We start from the raw sequence: 14,462 nt of genomic DNA on the forward strand, positions 1-14,462 counted from the left end.
TAGCTTTTAGGTATTAACAGCTCTGCTTCACCACCTCTCATCGTCTCCCAGCTTGTCGTGCTGCAGATCGCTTTTTCTTGCCGTCTTGCTTACTGCCATCCTGCCAACTTCCCTACCACTGACTGCCAACCAGCCATTTACCAATGCCACCTGCTGATTGCCAACTGCCGAACCTCGAATCGCTGACTGCTGCTTCTCTCACTATGGTTTTGCTAACTGCCACTTCTCTTGCTGTTTCTCGTGCCACCATCTTCTCTCTTTGCCCTTGGCCAGGCACCACACTGATGCAGGGCCAACAAGCCCCAAAGTGGGGCTTATCCTGCAAGGGTTCTGGGCTTGCCCAGGAAAGAAGGTAAGGGTGAACTGGTCATAGGGTAGAAAAAAAAACGGCTTTATTAAAGTGGCAGTATTACAGCTCCTGAGGTGTTACAGCTCCGTGACTGCACCTGAAGAGCAAGGCTACCCCACAGGTAGCATGCTGAGAGTAGCGGCTCAGGGCAGTTTTGCAGTCATATTTAAACCTGCTTTTAATTACATGTAGATTAAGGGGTGATTTACACAGAAACTTCTAGGTAAGGTGTAGTCACTTTTGGGTAATCAGCTCATTGCCATAGAAAGAGATAGTAACAGCCCCCAACCCAGTGTTGCCATGGCAATGGTATACTGACATGGCACACTGGTGGGGGTGACTTATGGAGAGCTGCTTCCTCCCTATCCCTTTTTTAGCTAGTCCTCAATTTGGTCTGGTGTCCGAGCCCTGCCTCCAGAGCCGATTCCCACTTCCTACCTCATAAGTATTTATTGTATAATGTGTCATATCCAAAATGCCAAATTCACCAGATCAAACGTATTATGTCTATTATGTCCCTACAAAAGCAGCAACACTAAGTTCAAACTTTTTTTTTCCATTAAATTTTAGGAATTCCTAAGTTTGGAAAGTGTTAATATAAATATAAACTGTTCCTTCATAAAACCCCCTGAATATTATATAAGAATAAGATAAATTGTTAACGGTTTAGTTGGTAGGATAGTGTTTAGTAGCCAGACAGGTAAGCCAATCAAAACTTGGGTTTTGCTCTTTTAATTAGAACTGATTATCTTCGTAGGCTTGGATTAGTTAGAAAATATTTCTATTTCTCATCTTTTCAACTACAGTACAATGTTCATTTGAATATAATAATAGTAATCATCTTTATTTGTTTACTGACTGCATGCCACCAACTTGGATCACTGACTCAAGAATCAAGTGACGAAGTCCATTTTGTTACTTTCTTACAGCCTTGAATATATCTTTCTTTGAGCATTTAATAAAACACGTATAGAATGCTCACATTATGTTACTTCAGTGCCACATGAGAGGCCAACAGGGTCACTGGGTAGACTCAGTGATTTCTCTTAGTCTCCTGTTCCCACCTGCAGTATCTTCTGGTTTCTCTTTTTAACCTTTGGCCAGTTGAAGAGGAGATGTTTATCTCTTGAATAATATCAGGCCCAATTATACTAGGCATTGGAATAGGAAAAATAAAGTATGATATCTACACACAATCCAAAAGCCCAAACAAAATCTTTTACCAAAGTTATTGGTAAGCAAACAGAGAGAGAGACAGAGAGACAGAGAAAAGGAGTTTTAAATTCTCCATACTGTGTTCACCCTTGACCAATACAATGGACGTTTCTGGGCCAAAAAAGAAAAAAAAAAAAAAAGCCTAGCTTCACAGCTGTGATTCTTATCACCTACTTAAAAAAAATGAAGTCAACAGAACATTTTGTCTATTGAAATTAAGTATTTTGTACAATCAGCACCCAAAAATAAATAAATAAATACATAATAATCACGTTAAAAGAGAAAGCTGAGCTGTTTTGGTGGCTATTTTACTACAGAATACTAGATAAATGGGAGACAGAATTTTAATTAAACTCTCCCTAGCCTCATCAGATTAACAGTGTTTAAAGCCGGTTTATTTATTAGAAAGGTCTGTCTTAGCTTTTCTGGATTAATCTCAATCATTTTCATTAGTAAAATCTTTAATCTGTTCTTTATTACAAATGGAAGGGGAGAGATTCACATCTATTGAATCAGAGATATAATCTTGGGTTTCAAGCTGTTTGGTGAATTATTTAAGCACCAGCATATTAGCAAATTTAAAGACCTAGAGTCCTAGAACAATAATAGATCTGTTCTGTTTAATTTGTATAGCATTTTGTGTATTATTCTGTGTAATATTACAGCATCTAGAGGGATCATAGGCATGGATATGTGTATGTGTGTGTACATATGGCTGTGGGTGCATTTTGTGTTGCTGTGTTTGCCAAGTCTATAAATTTATATATACTTAATAAATCAGAAATTAAGGATTCCCTTTCCAGAGCTAACATAATTTGAGAAATGTAGGAATATTTTTGTTATTTTTACATGTAGCTAACACATCATTGAGCTTTTATTTAATTTTCACCCTGAGGCAATTATCTAGTCCAACATTTATAAATGTTTCTTATAAAATCCTAAATCATAATTCACCACAGAGTACCCCTTACATTGCTCCCTTTGTAATACACACTTATCCAAATGTTTATGCAGTTGACTGAAACCAATTATTGTATCACATAGCATAGCTACAGGCAGAGAATTTTTCCTCAGAAGAATCAAATATAACAGACACTGGATTAAATATGGAATCAAGGATCTTATATTTGAGTCTCTTTCATCGTTTGTTTTGCTTTTCTTTCGCATGATTTGGGGAAGCTATTTACCTTCTTTATGTACGCGATTCATCATTTTTAAATGGATACAAAAGATCTACTTTGTTTACAGGAGTGTTGCCAGATTAAAAAAAAACAACTGTAATATAAAGCGCCCTAAAACCATTGAAAATACTGTGTTGTAATAAATATCCCTAAGAGACTGTTCATGTTATTATTAGATGTGACTTTAAAAAGCATATATGTTAACAGATATCTGAACAGAAAAATTATTTTTTTCAGTTTGTAAAAGATGCCCGGGACATATAAAATAAGAAGATACTATGTCATAAAATGTTTATATTCCTTATTATTTACATCAATTTATTAATATTAGCTTGGCTGTACTCATTAAAAAATGAAGGATGTGTTAAAACACAGATCTCTACAAGATAATGAGAAACACATTTATTTGTTAAGTGAATCTGATTTTTCATGAGTACCTAAAAGGGTCAAAAAATAGAATTCTAGTTTTCCTACTGTTCTACAACACTTTTTCAAATGTGTTTTCTCTTTTACTCACCTGTGTCACCCTTTTTGTCCTTCCAGGTGGTAGCTGTGCAACTTTGGGCAAATTAATTCCTGTTTTTGTGTTTCTTCATGTATGAAGTACGGTACTAATTTTACTTCATAGGATGGTTTTCAGCAATATGTGAATACTGGAAAGCATTTAAAGTAGCATCTGGCAGCAAAGTGTTTAAGAATTTTAGGATAAATATTTGGAAATCAACCATGATATATTGCATTTAGTATGTTTTTAGCACCATTATTTTCAATTACATAAAGGAACACACTTTGTTTCTGAGATATATAAGAAACTTTGTTCCAAAAATGTGTATGTGTGTGTTAGTCTAAAAACATGTTTCACTCTGTTTCCTTAGGCTGTCATTATTTTTTAAATAGCTTACTATGTATGCTGCTCATTTGCCAATAATACATTATTCTACGTTATTAGCAGCATACATACCAGATACCATACAGGAGATGAAGTATCCAAATTCTAATCTATATTTCTACTAGTTCTGAGTGTGATGTCTTTAATATAGTGGATTCTGATCTTTTTTCTGTAATTAATATTTTGAATTACAATATATACAGAAATAAATTAGTGCATTTATTTTAATAACACAAAATCATACCGAGATCATAGCTTGTTCTCATTAAAAATGATGAGATTTTTTCGGCAAGGAAAATAACTAATGAGCCATTTTTCTACATCAAATAAGTTGATTAATGAGCTTACACATTTTTCTTTTCACTAAGGGCCCTTAAAGAAAAAATATATTTAACCCAAATTTCCAAATTAAAGAATATTTATTATTTAATCTGCTGAGAACCTCTAAGTCATAATTATATTCTACTTTCTTCTGATGAATTTTTAGTGTTTCCTATTTGTATACCTTAAATTATTTAAGTCTTTTCAAACAGAAGTTATGTTATATCATATTCTTTTAGAAATAAGCAATATATAGGAGCTCATTAACATTTCTTTTTCTGTCTTTTTTTCTTTTTTAATGTACAAACAGAATCACTGATTCTGGGTGTCCTATACTAATATGACCTGATCCATAGTTAAAGATTTAATAAAACTAAGACCATTTTACTCACTTTATCTATCAAGAGAATTTAGTTCATGGTCTGTATAGGCCAGGAACATAGTCACTCAAAATATAATTATTGAGCAAGTTAGTGTGTAAACATTTAGGACAATTAATTCTCAACATATTTTACATCATGAGCTATAAGAAACACCACTGTTGTGTCTCTCTTTATTTTGTGAAGGTCTTGAATTTATCTGAACCGGTCCAGTATTTCAGAACAAGTTCACTTGGTTCTTTCTCTTAATTCTTTCTGTGAGAAGGATATTCAGGCCCTCACGTGGAACCAGGAATTAGAAGTACATTGAGAAAATTTTACACCCGCATCAATCAGAATGATGGAGGAGCCAGGATTGTAACTCCCCGAACAAGCTTATAGTTAAATATCCAAGTATGTTTAATTACTCCATCTCCATCTAAAAAGGGCAAGTCCCTCACCAAAAATAGCCTATCTCAAATGGAATCCAGATGTAGAGAAAAATGCAGAATGTTGTGCTAGTGTTCTTACTTTTCTACACACAGTTCTTCTTGAGGTGATGAGGTGGTCGAGGTTGGTAAGCACGTTTTCAAATTCAGCATTCTCATTATGTATAATTAATCATCTTACTTAGTGATTTTTCTTATCCTCATTATCAGACAAGGAAGACAATATAGGTCCACAAATAATTAGTTTCTTTTCCTTTCTTCTTTTTTTTTTGAGACATAATATCTCTCTGTCACCCAGGCTGGAGTGCAGTGGCGCAATCTCGGCTCACTGCACCTCTGCCTCTCGGGTTCAAGCTATTCTCCTGCCTTAACCTCCAGGGTAGCTGGGGTTACAGGTGCCTGCCACCATGCTAGGCTAATTTTTTTTTTTTTTTGTATTTTTAGTAAAGACAGAGTTTCACCATCTTGGCCAGGCTGGTCTCGAACTCCTGACCTCAAGTGATCTACCCTCCTCGCCCTCCCAAAGTGTTGGGATTACAAGCATAAGCCACCACGCCCAGCCTATTTCTAATGAATATAAAGCAAGTCAGTGGGAAATTTATCAGTTTTGCAATTTCATCACAAATTTATTATTCAAAATCCTCCTCAGGCAATCTCATGTTTTGCTGTGCATATTTTCTAAAAACTAATTTCTAGTTTTCCTTCCATGTATAAGATAGCTGGATCATATTGTTTTTCCACTAACTACAATGGATTAGATACATATTTTTAATGATAATTTAAAAATATTGTGGGTACATAATAAGTGTATATATTTATGGGGTACATGAGATGTTTTGATACAGGAATGCAATGTGAAAAAAGCACATCATGAAGAATGGAGTATCTATCCCCTCAAGCATTTATCCATTGAATTTGCACACAATCCAAATACACCCTTAAAGTTATTTTAAAATGTATGATTCAGTTACTATTGACTATCATCACCCTGATGTGCTGGAAAGGGTCGTGGGGAACTTCAGGGAAGGTGGACATGGTTAACGGGTACAAAAGAGAAAGAATTAGTAAGAATTGATATATATTTTTCTTATTGTATTATCATAGTCAGGAGGTGGGTGGGTTCCTGTCACTTAGATAATCAAGAATGGTTCTTCGCAAAATAACTGTTGGCATCTCTATATCTGTTCAAACTTCAATCATATCTTCACTCATAGTTGCAAGAACATTCTTAATATTCTTAAGAATAAGCATTCTATATCCTCACCTTCTCACCATAGTGTTTCATTTACTCATTTCTCCTCATAATCTGGCTGACCTATAGACATTTCTTAAATTTAATAACATAACTCATTTTGCTACTAAGTTTCTTTCTACAATAAGATAGATTTATCCTCATAAATTCTTTACTACCTATAGTGGGTTGAATTGTGGTTCCTAAAAAGTTATATACACCAGGAACCTGTGAATGATGCTTTATTCATAAAAACAGACTTCTTTTTTGTGTAATTATGTTACTCAAGGTGAGATCACCTTGGATATAAGGCCAGTCTACCCTAAATTTGATGAAAGATATCCTTATAGGAGAAAGACACAGGGAGATCTGAGACTCAGAGTCACAGGGGAGTAGGCCAGGTAAGGATGAAAGCAGAGATTAGAGTTATGAGATTGAAAGCCACAGAATGCAAGGAACCAGGAACAGCTAGAAGAGGCCAGGAAGGATTCCCTCCTGGAGCTCTTGGAGGAAGGCTGGCCCTGCCAACCCCTTGATTTCAGACTTCTGGACTTTTCCAGAACTATTAGAGAATAAATTTCTGTTGCTTTAGGCCACTAAATTTGTGATATATTTTTGCAACCCTAGGAGACTAATACACTGTCACTCATTGTGAAGATTCTTGAAAGATTGTGACTGAATATACATGTATTAAATATAACAAGGAAAACGATTACCAAAATTCAGACCATGATTCTTAGCAAAGAATGATTTCTGAAACGATTTTTATATTAGTATATAATTATTTTATAGTTGTTAATAGTAAATCATGTGTATTTACATACTTATTCAGTAGTAAAATTTATTGGGAAATTAAAAATTATATGAATTATGGATGGGGCTAGAAAAATTCAGGAAAGTCAGGAAAGAGATAGGGAATTAGAAAAGAATAGTCAGTTACCGTTCATAATATAAAAGCTGTTCAGAATATAGTTACAAAAATCTTTACTAGGTGATTTACTCAATGATTTTGTATTGAATAACCATGTTCCTGGTCCATGGATCTTTATGACCTAAATTCTTATGATAGTCAGGTGAAGTGAGAAAGCCAATTCTAATTTTGGAAAAGAAGAATGGTTTCACAGAGCTCATATTGGCTTTTCATCGTTTTATCAGTGAGTTATGCATGTGGAACAGATACACTCTTCAAAAAAGATACCTGCTTCTGCAATTCAACAAAATATTTCCAACCTTATTGCAAACACATATGAACACAAATAGGCACTGCACATCTAGGCAAAAGAATAACCAACCATGCAACATTGCATTTGAACATTCTCAGGTACATTTTTATGCTTGCAGTACGTAGCCAAATGCCTTCTGAATCAACATAATCCACTTTAGAGCCAACACAACTGGTGATTTGAGGTTTGGATTTTGTATTTATGCATATGTACCACCTACTTAATATTACAAATCATTTTGATTTATAAATTATATACATCCTCGTAAAAATACCGTGAGAAATCGGTTGCCTCCTGCCAAGTTTGGGACACAAGAAAGATATTTTACTTTATTGTCCAAACAAGTGAAAAGCTTCTATTACACACACACACACACACACACACACACACACACACACACACACATTACTTGGAGTTTTAGCCACTGCCCTGTGTTTTGACTGTGAAATGTTAATCTGTTTGCTGTTGACAGAGATTACAGTAGGAAGAGCCAGGGCAAGCAGTTACAATGAGGTGCTGACACCTTGGCGTGCAGCTTGCCTGGATATTGCAAGGCTCTAAATCTGCCTGTTTGGAGATGGGACACAAAGGTAACAACTGCCAGTTAAATCAAATTGCTTAGAGTAAATTGGACAAATTTTGTTAGCCTCTTGCCTACCCTGGCTGAGAGCCACATCAGCAAGGGCAATGATGTTAAGTTTGGAATTGAACTTGTAGCTGAACAAAACTAATTTAGTAGATGCTTCCAGCAACTATGTTAGGCTGATTAAAAGCAGCTCCATGGTCAACTCAAATTGTTTTATATATTGATGTTTCATTGTCACCAAATGAGTTGTAGCTTCCTGGAGAAAAGGGAAAGATTCAAACAGTAGTGTTTCATTCATAGCATTGAGCAGGGTGATTGGCACATGGAAACCCTCAGTTTATATTGTTTGAATGAAACTGAAATAAATCAATTCTTTATTTCAAATGAGCTCTGTTGACTTGGACTTTAAATACAAAAATTAACTAAGTACTGTTATCAACATGTTTTCTTAATTTATAGCCATGTAGCAATTTGATATATACCTTATCTGTTAAGCTGCCTAAATCCTTAAAACATAGGTTATGACAGGAGATTCAACTCCATTAATAATATTCTAATTTATACATCTATTTTTATTGTTGCAGTGAGATTCCTCCTGGAACAAAAGAGGATAGTACTAAAATGAGCCTGTTCTTCTCTATTGTTAGCCTGCCACAGGTTAGATATATGTCATGATTTATGAAACAAAGCTCAACTCATTGGTCAGTTATCAATGAGAGTGGTAAATGATATGTCACATCTTCACATACTCAGTTTTACAGAAATTACCAAGAACTTCTAAAATATATTGATATTGCTTATCATTATTTGTATAGCAAGTTATATAAAAGAGACAGCACTAATTTATCTTGTACATTAATCTTCACTCTCTTTTCAATTAGTCTATGTAGTTAGAGATAAAGCCAAAATAGAATGGATAAGAGAGTGTTGATTAAAACACACACACATGAATAAACAAAAGCAAAAATAATCAACAAATCATGAAACAAAAGTACAATAACTCAAGTAATTTTTTCAAAAATATATGATCTAGAATATTTCCATTCAACATTTGGCTGAACAACAAAGAAAACTTTGTTGATCAATCTCATGTCCATGCTAACAACTGATAGATAATTTTGCTTTAATTTTTGTTTTTATTTATGTTTTGTTATATTGATCAGTCATTTTATAAATTAGTAAATCCAGTACCTAAGACCTGGTATCAAGTCATATTGCAGGAAAGAATATTGAAGAAGATACATTAGACTGAGCATCAGAAAAGTCACTGTAGACATGGACAAAACATTCACAAAAGCATAAATAGCTCAAATAAGGTGGTTTTGCAAAAATGATGGTATCATAAGATGTATTAGACAAGAATGCTGAGAATTTTTAAGGCATAAATTATTTCTCTCATTTTTATGCAGTGTAAGAAATCTAGCCCATTCTTAGAAGAAAATTTTTGTATTTTGGGTGAAAATTTCAACCAAAAATAATTTCTACAATTACCATGTAAATGACCTAAATCCAAGGTAGGACTATCTAATGAATACCACCAAGTCTGATACTCACGTATCTTGTCACTAAGTCTGGTTTTTGTGAATCGTCTTACGTAAACAAAAGATTATGAAAGAAGTCGTTGTAGAACTTTAACCTCTCAGAATTTATCATTGGTTTGAATCATTCCCCTTGGATGCCATGTATGGCTGTTTGCTTTGAATAATTTCAAATGTAAAAATCCTATTTTTTAAGCAATTTTAAGGTTCTCTTCTCAAGAAAGAGTGCCAAGAGTAACTCACTTAGTGAGTGCCTTCCTTGTGTTGCCCAAACCTTTTCATTTCAACGCTTTTCAGCTGACTTCCAACTGCAAGCCTGCAACTTTTGCCTGAAGGCTTTTTCTGGGAACACAAAAAGAATCTCTGCTTAAGGAAGGGCTGGGGTAAAGAAACTCTCCAGTCCCCAGAGGGAGAAGCCTGCTACTGACTGTTTTGGTATTTAAAATATCACAGCTTCTTTTTTTTTCTTCTTTTTTCTTTCTTTCTTTTTTTTTTATTTTTTATTTTTTGAGATGGAGGCTTGCTCCAGCCTGGGCTAGATCTCAGCTCACTGCAACCTCCACCTCCCGGAATCACGCGATTCTCCTGCCTCAGCCTGCCAAGTAGCTAGGACTACAGGCACGCTCCACCACACCTGGATAATTTTCGTATTTTTATTAGAGACGGGGTTTCACGATGTTAGCCAGGCTGGTCTTGAACTCCTGACCTCAGGTGATCCACCCACCTTGGCCTCCCAAAGTTTGGGATTACAGGTGTGAGCCACTGTGCCCGGCCTTACAGCTTCTTTTTTCCACTTCTCTGGTGGGATAATTCTGGTGTGTGTATTTGTACCATTTCTTACTCTTTTCTCACAAGATGAAGTTTCAGTAAACTCTCTGGTAGTTAGCTTCAAGCATGCCACCTTAGTCCATAACAAAGAACAATAGACGGACTGCTTATAAACAACATAAATTTATTTATCACATTGTGGAGGCTGGAAGTAAGAGATCAGGGTGGCAGCAGGGTCAGGTTCTGGCGAGGGCCCTCTTCTGGTTGCAGACTGCTGTCTTCTGCTATCCTCACATGGTGGAAGGAGGGGAGGAGAGCTGTCTGGTACCCTTGTTAACAGCAGCATTCTCGATCACAAGGGCTCTGCTCTTATGATCTGATCACCTCCCAAATGTCAGCACCTCCTAATACTAGCTCACTGAGGATTAGGATTTCAACATATGAATTTGGGGAGAACACTGTCACTCTGGTGTACCTTTTATTGGCCATCTTGCCTTCTATTGTGTCACTTTTCTCCCGGTTGGCTGCTTCCTCAACCTACCAAATAAACTATCTGCACTTAAATCCTTATGTCAGAATCTGCTTCAAGGTCATCCAAACTAAGACCCTGAAGTTGTTATATGGAGGGGTTTTTCTACAGCTATTATTAGTTATAGCATTAGATATTTTAGATATTTGTTATACACTTATAAGGTATTGGATCTTTAATCCTAAAATATACCAATTGGGTAAACAGTATTTATACTTTTCATGGAAATAGGCAAGGCTTGAATTTCATAATTTCAAAATGGTGAAGTTGGGATTCAAACAAAGACTGGTCAATTCTAAAATAAATATAATTAGGAATCATGCTTTAGTCCTCTTCCTATACTATATTCTCTCTAAATAATATAAATGTGTAAATATATGTACACATATATGTACCTTTGAATGTTATTATTCAGAGAAATTCAACAACAGAAAACAGCATGCAGGAACAATATTTATTAAGTATACTTTATATAAATAAGATAAATATAAAAACAAAAACTTATTACATTTTGTTAATTTCTCTTTTTTAGGGCTTTGATCTTCTTGATTTGGAGTATGTAATTCTATATGCATAATACCATGTACATACTTACTTTGTTGTATTTTTATAATATTTTAGTTTTACTTAATAATACAATAAATATTCATTAATTAGCTACCAAATTATAAGCAAGACCCACATTAGTAGTTGATTCTATAGCTCTAATTCTCCCTTACCTACCTGATAAACCCACACCTACGGGTAACAGTTATTGTAAATTTTCTGTCAATGTTTCTCTCTCACTCCATTTTAAGTGTTCTTGTTTGTAAATTATAAATGTTTGTAGAATTTTTAAAAATATTATCATATATATGTCTTTTTTTGTGAAATGTGTATTGTGTATGATTGTATATAACTACACTCAAAAAATATTTTGTTGCTAAGGTCTATCCATGTTGCTGCATTTATATTGTTTCATTAATTTTACTATTATACACAAGTTATTTTTCCATATACTGCTGATGGGAATTCAGGGGGTTTTGCTCTTATAAACAGTGCTTTTATGCAACTTCTTATACATGCTTTCAAGCTTACATATATGTTAACTTTGTCCTGGGAACACATCCATATGTAAAATTTCTGGATATGTGAGAATATTTTTTTTTTTTTTGATGTGGAGTCTCGCTCTGTTGCCCAGGCTGGAGTTCAGTGGCGCGATCTCACAACCTCCACCTCCTGAGTTCAAGTGATTCTGCTGCCTCAGCCTCGCAAGTAGCTGGGACTACAGGCATGTGCCACCATGCCCAGCTAATTTTTATATTTTTAGTAGAGATGGGGTTTCACTATGTTGGCCAGGATTATCTCAAACTCCTGACCTTGTCATCTGCCTGCCTTGGCCTCCCAAAGTGCTGGGATTACAGGCATGAACCACCTCACCCAGCCATGAGTATAAATTTTTAGCAGTGAAATGTTCCCAAAGAAACTGTTATCAATTTAAAATATTTTCATCAATGTATAAAATATTCAGATAGTCTACATTCTTTAACACTTGATATTTTTGTGATCTTACTTTTGTTACTTATTTTTTAATGCTGTCTCAAATTAGACTTGATGAAATGAAATATCTAGTCAATTTGAAATCTATGAATGATTGATATTAGGATAAAATATCCTATCCTTTGGAAGAATTTCCATAAAAGTTAGTTTCACTGAACGTAAGAAAGCTTGAGAGGGCTGGTTATAAGATCAAACTGTGACAGTTAAATTCAATTTATAGGCCAAAAATAAATGATTCAAAAACAGAATGAAAAATGTATTATTTAAAACTGCAAAATATATACAATGTGCATAGGAATAAATTTAGCAAAAGATGTGCAAGTTCTGTGCATAGCATATTCTAAAACTTTACTGAAAGATAATTTTTAAAAATCTAAACTAATGGAGCAATGTATCTCATGCCCACAGATAGGAAGACTTAATGTTACAAAGATAAAAACTTTTACTAAAAGTTATCTGTAGAGCTAATACAGCTCCAATCAAAATACCATCAGGGTTTATGTTGCTGCTATTTTTGTGACTCTTGAAAAATTATATTAAAACATGTATGAAAAATTTAAATTGCCAAGTGTAGCCAAGACATTCTGAAGGAGAAAGAAACAATAAAACATCGTCCTAGTAGATATAAAAACCCATTACAAAGATTTAGTAGTAAAATGACATGGTGCTTGTATAGCAAAAGAGAACAATAGAATAAATTAAGAGCCCAGAAGTGGTCCTAGAAGTACCCCCAAAAATGAAGAGTGTCAAAAGAAAATTTTAAAACATTAAAAAATATATTATTTCAAACAAAGGATAAGAGATTTTTTTAAAGGACAAGAAATACAATAACCAGTCAAAAAATTAATAAATTTAACTAAGTGGAAAGCAAAAAATTTGTTAATAAAATGAAAATAAAATCTTCAAATTTCAAGGAACTGTTTGTGAAACAATGTAACCAACATAAATCTAATATAAAGAGTAGATAAAAAATAGCAAAGTACACATACAAATGGAAGATTCGATTAAAAAAAGGGCTAAAAAGAGGAAGTGATTATCACTAATAAGCATTTAGGTATCAAGATACCTAAATATATTAGTAGTCAGAAAAATTGAACTAAAAACAACTGCTTGTTTTCATACTTAATAGGTACACATGTTAAATTTCACTTGTTTCACTTAGTTTGGTGTGTGTGCATGTGGCATGTGTGTCTATGTATCTGTGTGTGAGGGGTGAACTAGTATTTTCAAGTACATAACCTGAACTATTATATTGTGTCTAGAAATATTAAGAGTTTTAACATAGAACAAATTGCTTAAATTGCATCCAGTTTATAAGCATCTATTTGTTTGCACTGCAGGCAGAAACTAGGGTGACCCCCTAATGATTTTCTGCCTTTTTGTGTTCATGCCTTTGTTTAATCTCCTCCTGCTTGAGTGATCAAACTAGCTTCTGGTAAAGAGAACATGGCAGGCTGGGAGAGGTGGCTCACACCTTTAATCCCAGTACTTTGGGAGGCCAAGGCGGGCAGATCACTCGAGATCAGCCTGATTAACGTGGTGAAACCTTGTCTCTACTAAAAATGCAAAACGTAGCCGGGCATGGTGGTGCACACCCGTAATCCCAGCTACTCAGGAGGCAGAGGCAGGAGGATGGCTTGAACTCCCAAGGTGGCAGTTGCAGCGAGCCGAGATCATGCCACTGCACTCCAGCATGGGCGACAGAGCAAAACTCCCTCTCAAAAAAAAAAAAAAAAGAGAGAGAGAGAACATGGCAAACAAAAAGGAATGTCACTGTTACAATTAAAGTATGTTATACAGCAAAGCTGATGGGATGATGGGATGCTACCCCCTTGAATAGATTACCTTATATGGCAAGGTGAAGAGCTTGTACATACAAAAATAAGGTTTCAATCAGATAATTTTTAATTAATCAAAAAGATTATTTTTTGTGTTGGACCTCAGTTCATGAAGCGAGGGTACTTTGAACTGTTCTCTCTCTACTATCAGAGAGATTCTCTTTGCTGATCTTGAAGGGGAAATCATTCCTGTAGGTGATAGGAGCATACTAGTTTTTGAAGACTTGGCTAGACTGAGACCACCTGCCAAGTTGGAGATCTGAACATTGTCAAATATGCAGGGTTCTGAAATGTATATTCAAAGAATATTTGCAGTATGGTACAGGAGGGGACCTAGAACCAGAAGAGGCAAATTGCCATGCTAGGAGAAAGCCATGTGGTGGGGTGGCTATGCGTGGCCTCTAGAATAGGAGAGCAAATTTCACCAAACACTCGTTAAGAAGTGGG

Source organism: Nomascus leucogenys, chromosome 20 (genome assembly GCF_006542625.1).
Source record: "Nomascus leucogenys isolate Asia chromosome 20, Asia_NLE_v1, whole genome shotgun sequence".
Classification (NCBI taxonomy): Eukaryota; Metazoa; Chordata; class Mammalia; order Primates; family Hylobatidae; genus Nomascus; species Nomascus leucogenys.